We start from the raw sequence: 13,276 nt of genomic DNA, 5'->3' as shown, positions 1-13,276 counted from the left end.
ATCATAGTGCTGTTGAAGGTTCCATTTTTGCTAATAGCATATAAAAGTGAAGAATTTGTATTACTTGTTGTCATTAAAGGTTTCATAGCTGTGGTGAGGCATAGTACCTCTTTATGTGACAGTCTGGAGCTTACAGCCAAGACAGCCTGGGTCCAATCAAGGTGCACTTTGCCCACCTTTGGGGTTGGGCTATGTAGACAGGAAAAGGAAGCCAAGCAAGAGATGGGACTAGAATCCACGTTGGCTGCTACAGGTTGCAAGCCCCTCATGCTTCAGATCACTAGACTTTATTTTTCTCTCTATAAGTTTGGTAGCTCTGAGGTAAGGGCTTTATGAACTGGGTTAAGTGGCTCCTGCCCTGACCTGACACCTAAGGCAAAGGGAGAAAGTCTGCCTGCCTCCTAGAATAAAAGAAACTGGAACTCTGTCAGCCAGGCTTGGCTTGGAGGCCTTCTGAAAGGGACATGTTTTTTTGTTACTGTTTTGGCTTCTCCCTGTGTAGTTCTTGTACAATGTTACTCTTGGAAGTGTAGATTTGTTAATCTTGTTATCCAGGCCATTTTTTTTCTCTAATTAAATTCTGCCTATTTAAATAAGCTGAAAAATTTCAGCTTCAGTTTCACTTGAGTATGAAATTACTTGCCTTAGTCTCTCTGGCAATGTTGCTTTTGGTTGCTGAGCCAATGGAGCACCACACTTCTGAAATTGGCTGCACTGCAGCGAAGGGACAAATGATTCCTGTGTATAGTTTTCTATCAGGGCTTGTTTACATGACGCTTTAGTCCACACCAGTGGGATGTAAATTTTAGTCTGCACCAGTGTGTCACATACTAACTGGCCTAAGTGAACCCTAACAGTTCTCTAGGGCACATTAATGTAGTCGTTCCCCCCCCCTCCCGTTTTAAAAATATGTATTAGGCTTTGCATCTTTACAGTAGGTACAGAAGCATTACTAGAAACATCTACAAAATTTAGTTTTCAGTCACCAGGATGTCTGACATTGAAATGACATGTGAAGTTTAACTGCCTGTGTTTGCACATACTTGTGCATATTTATTCTGCTTGTGGTGTTCATTTGGCATATGCAAATTGGCAGTGCAAGAGACTTTTAAAGAGATGGGGAGGTTAAATAAGGACTTGCAGCATATAAAGGAAAAACTTATTCAGCTGAGGGTAACCATGTATCCAACAGCATGTCATTTAATTAACCTTAAAGATTCATTTATAAATGTCACGATTATAAATTTGTACTTGAAGGTCACAAATTCTAATTCTTGTTTGAGGTTTGGCTGTACTTGATACATATGTTTAATACTTAAACCAAGGATTAACACTCTGGCTTGTATCCATAAGGTATAGCTGGGACACTAATCATAATAAAAAATTGTATCTTTTGGCACAAATATTGGGAATGAAAACAGTGCTTTATGATCTGGTTATTTCCAATTAGGAAAAATAAATTACGAACAAGCAGATTATATTAGACCATATGTCATCTTAAACTGGATAGGCTAGGTTGCTTTTGGAATGCATGCAAATACATATAAAACACTTGTTTAATATTGTTTTAAAATTTAATATATTGCTAATTAAAACCTATTGGGACAAACTCAGAGGTTATGTGTGAAGTGGTTAAAAAATAGCTCTTCAGATTCACTGAGACACAATTAGACTCTTAGACCTAATAACTACAACCTACTGGAAAATGTTCTCCCCCTCCCAACCTTGTGAAAAATTTCAACTTTGTCAATGAAAAATCCAAAACTGGAAAACTTCTAGTGAAAACCAACCTTTGAAATCCTGCCATGGGAATTGTAGTTTGGGTTTCCCCATTCTCTTGTGTGGCCCAGGCTCCCCAAATGGATTATATCTCCCATGGCATATCACACTCCCCCACCCTGCACTGCATCATGGGAGATGTAGTCTGTATTGCAGTGCATTATGGGAGATTAGTCTGGCTGGGGAGTCTGGCCCATAGAAGAATGTGGGTGAGTGGGGAAGAAGTACCCATAGTATAACTCCCATGAGGCACCACAATGGCATATCTGAATCAATATGTGCAGTTTCAATCTGAAACTGTTTGGTTTTCAATACTTTTTTTAAATCAGAAGTCAGTATTTTCCACAGAAAGCAGATACTTTTTGTGATAATTTTTGTTTAGTCAAAACAATTTTGATAAGTTTTTGTCCAGCATTACTAATGACCAATGAATGAATATAAGAATCTAACTGGCATTTTGAGGAGCCCAGAAATAAAATGTTGGTTAAATTAGGCAGTAGGGTACTTCAAGAAGTTTAATTTAAACTTTTTTCCTTTTAGTTGCTTTACCTACTACACTTCTCCTCCAGCTTTTAAGTGTGTGAGCTACACCAACATAGCTACCCTTAAATTCTCTGGACCAAATTAGTAAGTAATTCCCATATTGGTAAGTATGTGTAAGCCTAAGGGAGCAGGTGTGGTGTATATTTTGGGGAGAGCTGAAAAAAAGACTAAGTTATCATAAGTTAGTTTCCTTCTAGCTAGGCAATTGTTTCTCTGTTTGGTCCAATGGCATTCGCTACATGCTATGTTTTCACTTGTTTTAGAATGATCTGCAAAGTTCCATTAGTTGGGTTTAGTTTTCAATTAACTTTAACTTGTGTGTTCAATCAATTATCTGGACAAGTCATTTTTTCAAATATTGCATTATTTTCTCATGATATTAAAGCACAAAATTAAGTTTTAATTACAAATGCAAAGCTTGAGGTTAAAATGTTGGAAATTGGGCACTTCAAGCGAGAGGGCTGACTAAAAGAGACCTGAGTTTTGTTGTTCTCCAGAGGTGATGGTTTCATAAATTTTAGCATTAAGAAGAACACAACTACCACCCCGGAGACCAATGAGTTATTTGTCCTGAACAGAAGATAAATGTATGTAATTGAAGTCAAGAGAATTTGTCTTTCCATTAAGTGAGGCAGACTTGCATCTACTTTAATCATAGAAGACATGAAATCTTGATACCACTCACGGCCAACCCTTCCCTTATTTTGTTCCACAGAAGGAGCAATTTCCTGTAGCCATTTGAGGGAAGGGAAAAATAACAAGGGCAATGTTAAGTATTGCTTTTGAGTTTTGTTCATTCTCAAATCTGCCTTTGCAATCTAAACTTTAAAATGGCTGTGGGAGCTCCATGTTCTTTTTGAGAAGCAACCCTGAAATGGCAACTGGAATTTCAAGGCTCTCCTGGGCCCTTGAAATGCCCTGTACTTAATCCCAAGTGGTTGCACTGCTCTTGAAGTGACTGCATTTTGTTCATCAGTAATTCTCACACAATGGTGAGTCTGCTGTTCAGATAATGCCTAGATCCTCTAGGTTTCCTACCGAGTTCTTTTTCAGCATAGTCTACCTCTAAGTAAATGTAGAATTCACCTATAATAATAATCTAGTGTTTATTTAAGAAACCACAAATATCAGCGAACAACCTTAATAAGACATAAAAATTCTCTATATGTGTTGGTAGAGGTCTCCCAGAAGAGAATATATTTCACTAGAAAAAGGGCAAACCTGCCAAATTCTCTTAGATTAGAAGCACAATCAGTGGGAATGTTCCACTGAGTGCACACAAAGATATCAAAGATAACACTTCATCTTATGATGAAGCATTGCCCTTTCTCCAAAGTAATATCTAATTATGAATGCTTTGCCCAAGAATAGCTGCATTGAGCCAGTGTGTTTCATACCCTTTTTTTTTAAGGATCCTATACTTTTAGACTAACAGCTCAGGAAAAGGAACAGCTAATACAACCTTAAAGTGGCTTTTTATCATAAACTGAGTAAAGGACAAACATTGTTATGCTTCCTTAACATGAAAGCTAAAAGGTAAAGCTTGGTTATTAATATTCTACAAAAAATCATACAGAGGAACAAATGATTGCTATGGCACTAATGACACACCTTTAATCTAATTCTGCTTATGTCCAGTAAACATTATGGGACAAATCCACCCTGGTGCAAATGGATTTAAGGCTTGTCTACACCATAGACAATGTGCACTCTAGGAGTGGGATTTCCAAAGCTCACTAAGGTGTTGCATATTAATTGGTCCGTACAGATCCTGCTGATGAGAATGAACAGTTCCTAGTGTGCTTTAATGTAGTGCTCTTTCAAACATTGACTAGATCGGACTGAGGGACTCAGCTGAAATCTGGGTTTTGGTTCAGGGCCATGTTTAGGAATAAAACAAACAGGGGTAAGTGCATACATTTTGGAAATTGCTTAATATAAATATCTCACCTCTATTTTTAAAGTAGTGATTTACTAGACTCCAGACTTAAGGCTTTCTTTCTTAAGCCTTTTTTTTGTTTTGGAAGTACAAATGCTCTGATTTGCACAACAGAAGGAGAGGGATAATTGCTTTCCTTTATCAAAATCATGTTGTTTTTTTCTGAAAGCATGGGCCTTGCATTTCCTATTTTGCCTCTTCTGTATATCAGCTTTTGTGGGGAGGGACATAGTGGCTTACACTCACATTTGTAGCAGTTATTGAGACTTTAAATGAATTATCTGGAAAGTTGCAAGCCTTTTGTCATCACTACAACCATCTCATCCAGTTTGCCAGGCCTCATCCTTATTCACCCCCATTAGTCAAGAAAATGTTTAAAACTTCAAACTTGAACAACAGTGTTGAGCACTGCTGCCTTACAGCATATTCAGTCCTTCTTTCTCCAGAGCTGAGATGTATGGCTGCCAACAGTACTTTAAACAATCACCATCTTGATCAGACATAGTCCAGGGCTAACTCTCTGGAAAAGAAACAAGCTAGAGGCATCATCTCTTGTATTATTCAAGATGGGACACTTGTAACACTTGAGAGCCTATTTTTTCCCCCCGGAGGTGTTGAGCCCCTGCAACTGATAAAAACTTCAGCGAGAGCCATGGATGATCAGTATCTTGGAAAATGAAACCATTATATTACTTGCTAAATGACCACTGGACTCATGATCTGACCCAAAACAGGAACAGGCTTTGCTTTTCAATAGCCATATGAAACAGCAGGGGGAAGCGTTTGGGATCACACTGTGCCAAACATTTTATGTAGCTGCCTCCACAATATTGGCACTCCTAAATGGAGATAGATATCAGTCTTCAAGTGCTGAACATATCCAATTAAGAGATTGCTGAGTCACTCTTTTGTGGGTCTCCTAAACTGCAAACACTTTTCTAATCAATATCTGCTTCTGTTCAATATTACCACAAGGTGATTTAATTCTACCAGCCTAGAGTGAGACATGGAGCAGTATCTTGACAGGAAAGATTGCTATACACAGGAAAACCTAGTTCTACTTCTTAATACCAAGGCTGGGATAGCAAGTCTCGGGTCACTACCTATTCTTCTTATAAGGCCTCCTTAACATGATGTAATAGGATTATCCAGCCATACAGATGAACCAGTTAACATTAGGCTAAGCTCTAAATTTCTTACTCAAGCCAAAATCTCATCCTGTCCATGTTCACAAAGGGGTAACGCCCCATGGGCTCCCTACTTAATGCAGAAGTGGGTCACCCATTTTATTAGTTCACTACCATTTTCTCTTTTCTCTGGATTCTAGGGAAGACTTTCTTGAACACTGTGTCCTGTTCTAGTTGTCCCATGTCAAAAAGGATGTAGTGCAACTGGAAAAGGTTCAGAGAAGGGCAACAAAGATGAGGAAGAGCATGGACTGGCTTCCATATGAGGAGAGGCTAAAAAGATTAGGGCTGCTCATTTTAGAAAAGAGATGACCAAGTGGGGGATATGCTAAAAGTCTATAAAATCATGAATGCTGTGGAAAACATGAATAGGGAAGTGTTGTTTACCCTTTTTTCACAATACAAAAACCAGGGGTCACCCAATGAAATTAATAGGCAGCAGGTGTAATACAAACAAGAGGAAATATTTTCTCACTCAACACATAACTAACCTGTGGAATTCATTGTCATGAGATGTTGCGATGGTCAAAAGTATAACGAGGTTAAAAAAACATGTACATAAGGTCACGGAGGATAGGTATATCAATGGCTATTAGCCAAGGTTGTCAGGGACGTGACCCTAAATCTCTGATTATCAGAAGCTGGGAGTGGAATGGGTGGATCACTCCATAATTGCCCTGTTCTATACACTGTCCCTGAAGCTCTGGTACAGGCCACTGTCAAGAGACAGGATAATGGGGCTAGATGGACCATGTTTTCCTCTCGTTGAGGCAACTGTTTAAAGAGCATCAAAACACAAGGCCCATGGGCACTTGGAGTATAAAAGTCCATATGTCCTGCAGGACAGGAATGTCTGTTGCAGGAAATTCAATGGAATTTTTATGGTTTGCTACATCACACAATGTGCTTTGCATTGTACAAGGTGAACTGAGGAATCTCTTTAGAGGATGTACCATTCACATACAGTGGGTCTGCGTCATTTACACTGTATGTCAGTGCTCTGTCTGTGGCTCATTCTAAACATCCATAGCTGATTTACAGTATATTTAAAGCAAGCTTTTTTTATTTGTAATTTTTTCCCAAACTCATCGGTATTTAAAGTGCGCATATTAAAAAAGATTGATTTACAGATGGACCAAACCTGTAGTATCATACATAATTATGTGGATATTGGCTTCCTTCTATTTGATGGCAGTAGAAAAATTGCCCTAATAGACAAACCGCTAATTGATATCTAAGGTAATAAATCACATTCATCAGGAAAATATCATTGCTCTATATCAATATAGAGAATCTAGAAAGATAATGCAGTAAGGAGGACCACTTTCTGCTGATGCTGGCATCTTCAACCACCTCCTCTCTCTGCTAGCACAGAAGTGGAGAATATGGCCCAAATACTTTTTCTTAAGTGTCTCCCTTGAATCTACTCAGTTCTAAAAATCACATTATGTTTTACAATAAGACCTAATAGCTAAAATAAAAGCATCTGGGCCACATACCTGAAACCACGCTATCTTTTTGTTATAATAATGGCAGTCTATATTTGAAATCTGTCAGATGTGTGATATCTTTAAGAATGTGGCTCAGTTATTGATTATAACTGGATTGTGAAGTTGGACTCCAAGTTTTCTTTTCTTCTAGCTTTGCCATAGTCATAGTGAATTTGGGCGAGTCATATGACCTCTCTGAAGCAGTTGGCTCCTCAGGAAACTTAATATCACCCTTGCCTTCATGACAGGGGTACTGAGGCTTAATTATTGTTTGTGAAGCATATTAAGAATGCTGGATAAAATGAACAGACTGTCCATCTTCAGACTTTTTTATGGCTGGGCTTCTTGTTCTAAGTGGAGTGTTTCTTAGTTAGTGGTGTTTTCCTGTGCTTTCAGCGGGCATTTCAAACCCTAGCTAAAATGGCTGAATAGTGAATAGCTGAATGTTAACCCAAATGATTTTCTCTCTCTGTACACATGAAATAGGCAATGCGGGAAAAAACAAAAAGGGAAAAATAGCTTGCTTTGTTATTAAAAAAAAATTAAGTGGTTATCACTGCCTATCATGCTTCTTGCTGTAATGGGGACTCCCTTACCCGGGTAATTTGTTAGACTATTATCTGCTGTCCCCACCATCCATTCAGCTTTTCTAGACTAATTATGTTGCTGGAGAGCTCTGCCGGCATCAGTTCCATGGACTGGCTGTAGCCTAATATGCAAACATAAATATGTGATCACGTCAGTGTAAATTCTTAGCACCATTTATTTTAATACTTGGAATGGGAAAGTTTACAGCTTTATAATTTCAGCTTCATTCTGCTGCTTTAATTAAAATCAATAATTGTCACCTTGGTAATGGATGGCCTTCCAAGGCAAGAGACATGGCCTTGTTCAGAGGGAATTGGAGAGGGAGATCAATGGAACTATATAAGATCGTGAATCTCTAGGCTGCGGGATGTGTGATGTCAAGGTCTTTAAAAATGAAATTCTAAGAGGATTACTACTGGGAGAGAAAAAGATGAAAGGCAGAAAATAATACTTTAAAATGAATGACACTATAACGAGTAACTGTCTTTCACTAATATGGTTCACATGTCAATGGTGAGCTTACTTCCCAAAGGCAAAACGTATCTTTTGAAGATGCCACCTTGCCAAATTGGAAGCATAAGAGCACAGAAAATGTCAGATTTTTTTATACCATTTCCATAATGGAAGTTGCAGCAGTCATTTCACACACTGCACCTGCTGTTTGTGATTTGTTCATTTAAAAATTGGATAATCTTTTTAACTAAAAAAATCTATCAGAAGGATGAATTGATTGGAATTCTGGATAAAATTGGAGGAAATATGTAAGATATTGTTTATGTAATGCGTTGTACATTACAAACACAAAGACAAGCTCACTGTCCCCAATTTGTAACTTAATCTTGATGTGAATGAGACAGCATTGCCTTCTCTGGGTATCCAAATCCCCAGTGGTTGCAAATAATGCAGGATTAGGTCCAGGGAATGGGCTAATGCAATAGTGAGTATGTCTACACTGCAATGTAAGCCCAGGATAAGTGGGATTTGAGTCCACAGACCCTGGGTTTACTAGCCTTGGGCCTGAGCATCCATGCTGCATACTGACCCTAGGTTTAGAATTTCTGGACCCGGGCCCTAAACTCGGGCCTCCAGGGGCCACCATGCAGTACGTAGACCTGAGTCAAACCACTATATCCCAGGTTTCTTAGCACCCTTCCCAGCTGTGGCTCCTGTAGCCCCTGGTTTGTGGTGCAGTGTGGGAAACGTGACTGTCCACCCCCTACTTGGCAGGCAGCGACAACTTCCTGTAAAATTCCCAGTAGATTCTACCAAGCCATATTTTGTGTCTCCAGGCTTCCAGTAATGGGAACCAGAAACATGGAGGATTCACCATTTGAAGGAGCTTCTCTTATTTGCCCATTTCGGTACAGCAAATGGGCAGAGCATCCACTGGTGGACAGTGGTGGTTTCTGACTTACCACAAGTGCCTGATGGAGGAGGAGGACCATGCAGACATGGAAGAATCAATCTGGCTGATATTGCTCATGGCCCTTGGGGTAGCTGCTGATGCCCTGTACGTAGACTGGCACTTTTGGAGCAGGGCCGCAAGGACAGACTGGTGGTATCACATTGTCATGCGGCCCTGGGATAACTAGCAGTGGAGCGTGAAGAAAGCTACCTTTATGGAGCCTTGTGAGCAAGGTGCCCCCACTCTCCAGCACCATGACACATTCATGAGGGCAGCAGTACTGGTCCAGAAGTGGGTTGCTAACCGTCTGGAAGCTGGCTATTCCAGACTGCTACAGGTCTGTCGCTAACCAGTTAGGTGTTGGAAAGTCAGTTGCAGGTAAAGTGGTGGTGAAGGTTTCTGAGCCAATCAGGTGTGTGTGTTACCCAAAGCTGGGGGAGGGGGGCATAAACAATATCCTTGGAAGTAATTGCTGATTTTGAGAGAATGAGATTTCCAAACTGCATCAGGCCCTTGATGGGACGCGTGTCCACAGTATGCCCACCTCAAGGAGCACATGAGCATACAAATCACAAAGGCTACTACTCCATTACTACGCAAGCCCTTGCGGACCCCAGAGACCAATTTATGGATACCAACGTGGGCTGCACTAGAAAAGTTCATGTTTTCCACTGATCAAAGGTCTACTTTCATGGACTGACTGGGACACTAATCCCACCAAATGACATTGTCATAAATGGAGTTTCTGTCCCCACTGTTTTCCTGGGGACCCCGTATACTCCTTTCTGCCTTGGCTTATGAAACCGTATCCTGATCTCAGAGAGCCTGATGCACAATGGTGGCTGAACATGCGTATGGCTGACTGCTATCCTGCTGACCCTGCTTACAGACATGTTTGGATGCCTGTGTCATCAGTATTGTCTGCATTGTTGTGGCTTGCTGTTCTCTTCATACTCCTTGTGAAGCTAAAGGTGAGCCATTTGCCCCTGAATGGACCTTGTGACAGTTATGGATTGCCAAACTTGTGCACTCAACCAGAGATCACATGTATCACAAGTGGGGCAGGATGCAGCCGCACAACACATATCAGATGCTCTGTGTTCCCATGTTATGGACTTGCATGGCCCAATGAAAGAGGAAGAATAATTTGTTTATGAATGGACTTGTACCATCTTTACAGTAAGTGAGGTACTGTCGCATTATGCAGTGAAATGAGGGGAGAGACAGTGTAGTTATGAATGACATGACCATTTATGAAGTAGGTATAGGGGTTTAGTGACAAGAACTGTGGATTTACAGTATGGCTTGATGTAGAGAAATGTATTGAGAAATAGTGTGTGACTACAACCTCCCAGTTGTCTCTTATCATGTATTTACCCTTATTGTTTGAAATGCACATTATATGATGAGATGCGGTGATGGCAATAACATTTCTTAATAAAATAAAAACCTTTATTTCTGAACATATATTAGAAAAACACAATATTAAACCATAGCCAGGCAGGCCAGCTGCTATTAGCACACCAAAATGCCAGAAAAGCCAACAGCAAAACCACTAACAAAAAGTGCATGAACACTGCAAACAATGAATCCAGTTTGAAACAATAACCCCCGTACTGTTGTGTGTCCCCTGCCCCTCTGTTCTCCTTTCTCTTACCTCCATGTTTGTTGCACACTTGGTGCCACTGTAGGGAGGTGGAGCTTTTCACGGGACAGAGTGCTTCATGAGAGTGGAGGTCTGCAGGGAGGAGGGGGCCTGTACAGAGTTGGAGGACTGCATGGGGAAGATTTGCTCAGTCCAGTTGTTAAGTCAAGTCCCAATTGCCTGGGCCACCCAACAACAGAATTATCCAAAATGTTCCTGGCCTGCAACACATGGAGCCTTGGAGGGGATGTGGTGTGGGTGCAGTAGGACTCTGTACTCTAGGGGCCATAGGCATAAGCAGCCTTTCAAACAGGTCTTTCTGCTAGTCTGTCTTCCCCCAGCTGATGTTCCTGCTCCAGAATGCAAGCCCCTCCTTGCGCTGAAAGTCTCTTCTTGTGCACTGAAACTTTGTCCTTTTGCTCTGCAGCCTGTCTGTGCCTTGCCACTTGGGTATCGTCTTGCCTTGTATCCTTCTCTTTCTGGTACAGACTGGCCCTGTCTACAATATCCACCATAAGTTCATCACAGCAACACTCCTCCTTGGACCAGTCCCTGGCAGTTCTGATTCCCAGGGACCTGCTGGAGTGGGACCACACTGACAAGGTGAAAAGACTAGCAGAATCGAAAGGCCTAACAGCAGTCATAAGAAAGTGCATTATTGTTTCACAGTTTCACAACAGCATCTGTGCATCCCCAGGCAAAAGTACCTTGTGGATCTCAAGGGCAAAAAATGATACTTCGTAAACTGAGCTTCAGTGTAGTCTGGGACAAAGCAAAGCTCTCAGAAGCTCCTGGGACAAAATTCAGCTAATCATAGTGAAAACCTGCACAGATAATGGTAAGCTCCTTTTTGTTTGTTTGTTTGTTTGTTTGTTTTTGTTTACAAATTGCAGACTCCTTGGTCTATGTTTTTTTTTTTTTTGGAAGTAAGGGGCGGGGTCAAGGGCAGAACCATGGCTTACTACATAAGCCTTCTCTATATTGTTAGGCTTTCTACATTCTTGAGGACATTACACTCCTAGAGGTTCCAGAATGGCAAAGGGGAGAGCTTTTCAAACCTATGGGGAGAGCTTTTCAAATCTATGGTGACACACATCTATGAGTGGAGTGGGCTAAGGACCAACACAGGGAATTTGCCTTTCCCTGAAATTTGGATCCCTGGCTGGAGTTCCTAGTACAGGAAATGTTTACAGCTATCAGTTCCTGGGATTGGCTCAAAATTTATGGGAGAATCAATAAGATGCTGAATTAGGGTGCACATGGATGGCTGGCCCCATATGATGATCACCCATAAACAATATTCAGTGACAATCTACCTGTACATGTCATTTTTATATTTTTATGAAGCAAACTACTCAACTGGTTGGCAAATTAAAGCAGGTTTAGGTTTTTAATAAAAACATCTGAAATATTTCATGATCTTACTTAAGAAAATCTGTAGAGTTTACATTGTTGTAATATCGTAATATAAATTTCAAATGAGCAAAAACTACCAATGTAGGTTCTTCAGAATAAAGTGTTCCAGCCCTGCATACAATATCTGAAAACCTTGTAGCAGTTTACTTGGTGTTGATCTCACTGGAAAGTATAATGCTTCTTCCTTACTGATTTATTAATCAGTAATAAAAAAATTAACATTCAAGACTTTATTTGGGTGCAGAACCTGTAACCTATGGAGCCTATCAAACCTCACAGACTTCAGTGGGAAATGAGTGCTCTCAACACTAGAGTTGATGGCAAGATGGCAATTCTATTTTGAGGCAATTTCAGGATTTTTAAATTTATTTTCATTCAGCATTGGAACAACAGTAACAACAAAATCTCTTGAATGTTTTCACAAAAATGGAATTGTTGGAATGTTGAGCTCATTTCAGAAAGGGCGGGAGGTGCCCCAGCTGGTTAGGGTACTCACTTGGGATTTAAGTAATAGCTTAAGTAGGGTATAGAGAGCTCTCATCTACCCCTACCTTTCCCACTGACTTATTGCATTACTAAAGCAGAGTTGGTTTTGTTTTTTAATCTCAGATCACTCTGAGGCAGAGAAGGGATTTGAGCTTGTGTTTCTCACATCCCAGGCCAGGGCACTAAGCACCAGGTTGTAGAGTATGAGTCTCTCTCTCCCTCCTCCCCCCCCCCACCCCTTTCCTTCCCAATGAAAACTTTGTTGAAACCAACATGTCTTACTGAAACATTTGGTGAAACATCGTATTTTGGTGACATTTAATTTAATCAAATGTTCCAACCATCTCTCCTCAACTCGGTGCAAGATTAAGCTTGTAGAGGACTCCACTGTTTTTTTTGTCTTTCCTGCAACGAATATACTTGACAATTTGGAGCCTGATCTTGCACAACTTCTGCAGGCAAATTTTCCATTGACAACAGTGGGAGCATTAAGGGCATCCGGACTGTAGGACTGGTCTCTTGGTGGAGGGGAGGACCCACAGCATCTAGAATTCCAGGAAAATATATTTCCTTTAACATTATTACTGGCAATAAATCAGGCAGATGAAATATCTCATTTAACAGGAGCATCCTGAGAGGACCCTTTGCCACCAATCTGTACCAAATTATATGCTTCAAATGTTGTCTAATATGTCACAATCACTGCAAATGCCAATAGTTATGACTGTATATGAATGCCAAGTAACAGGATACACTTCAATATTTTTTTTAAAAAATGGGCAATCTGTCACTGAATCC

The 13,276-nt window shown here is 40.5% G+C and overlaps 1 long non-coding RNA gene across 1 annotated transcript in view; it reads left to right on the top strand.

The window, feature by feature from the left end:
* The window catches only part of LOC123370653, a 66,095-nt gene extending 54,176 nt beyond the window's left edge, over positions 1-11,919 (top strand). The window contains exon 3 of the long non-coding RNA XR_006579496.1: positions 8,816-11,919. This is a non-coding gene — a long non-coding RNA (uncharacterized LOC123370653). The remainder of the gene's footprint in view (positions 1-8,815) is intronic.
* Positions 11,920-13,276: the final 1,357 nt, after the last annotated feature.

This window comes from Mauremys mutica, chromosome 1 (assembly GCF_020497125.1).
Source record: "Mauremys mutica isolate MM-2020 ecotype Southern chromosome 1, ASM2049712v1, whole genome shotgun sequence".
In the NCBI taxonomy this organism is placed as follows: domain Eukaryota; kingdom Metazoa; phylum Chordata; order Testudines; family Geoemydidae; genus Mauremys; species Mauremys mutica.
Note: the sequence above shows the minus strand (reverse complement) of the source record. Positions and strands in the feature narration are given on the sequence as shown.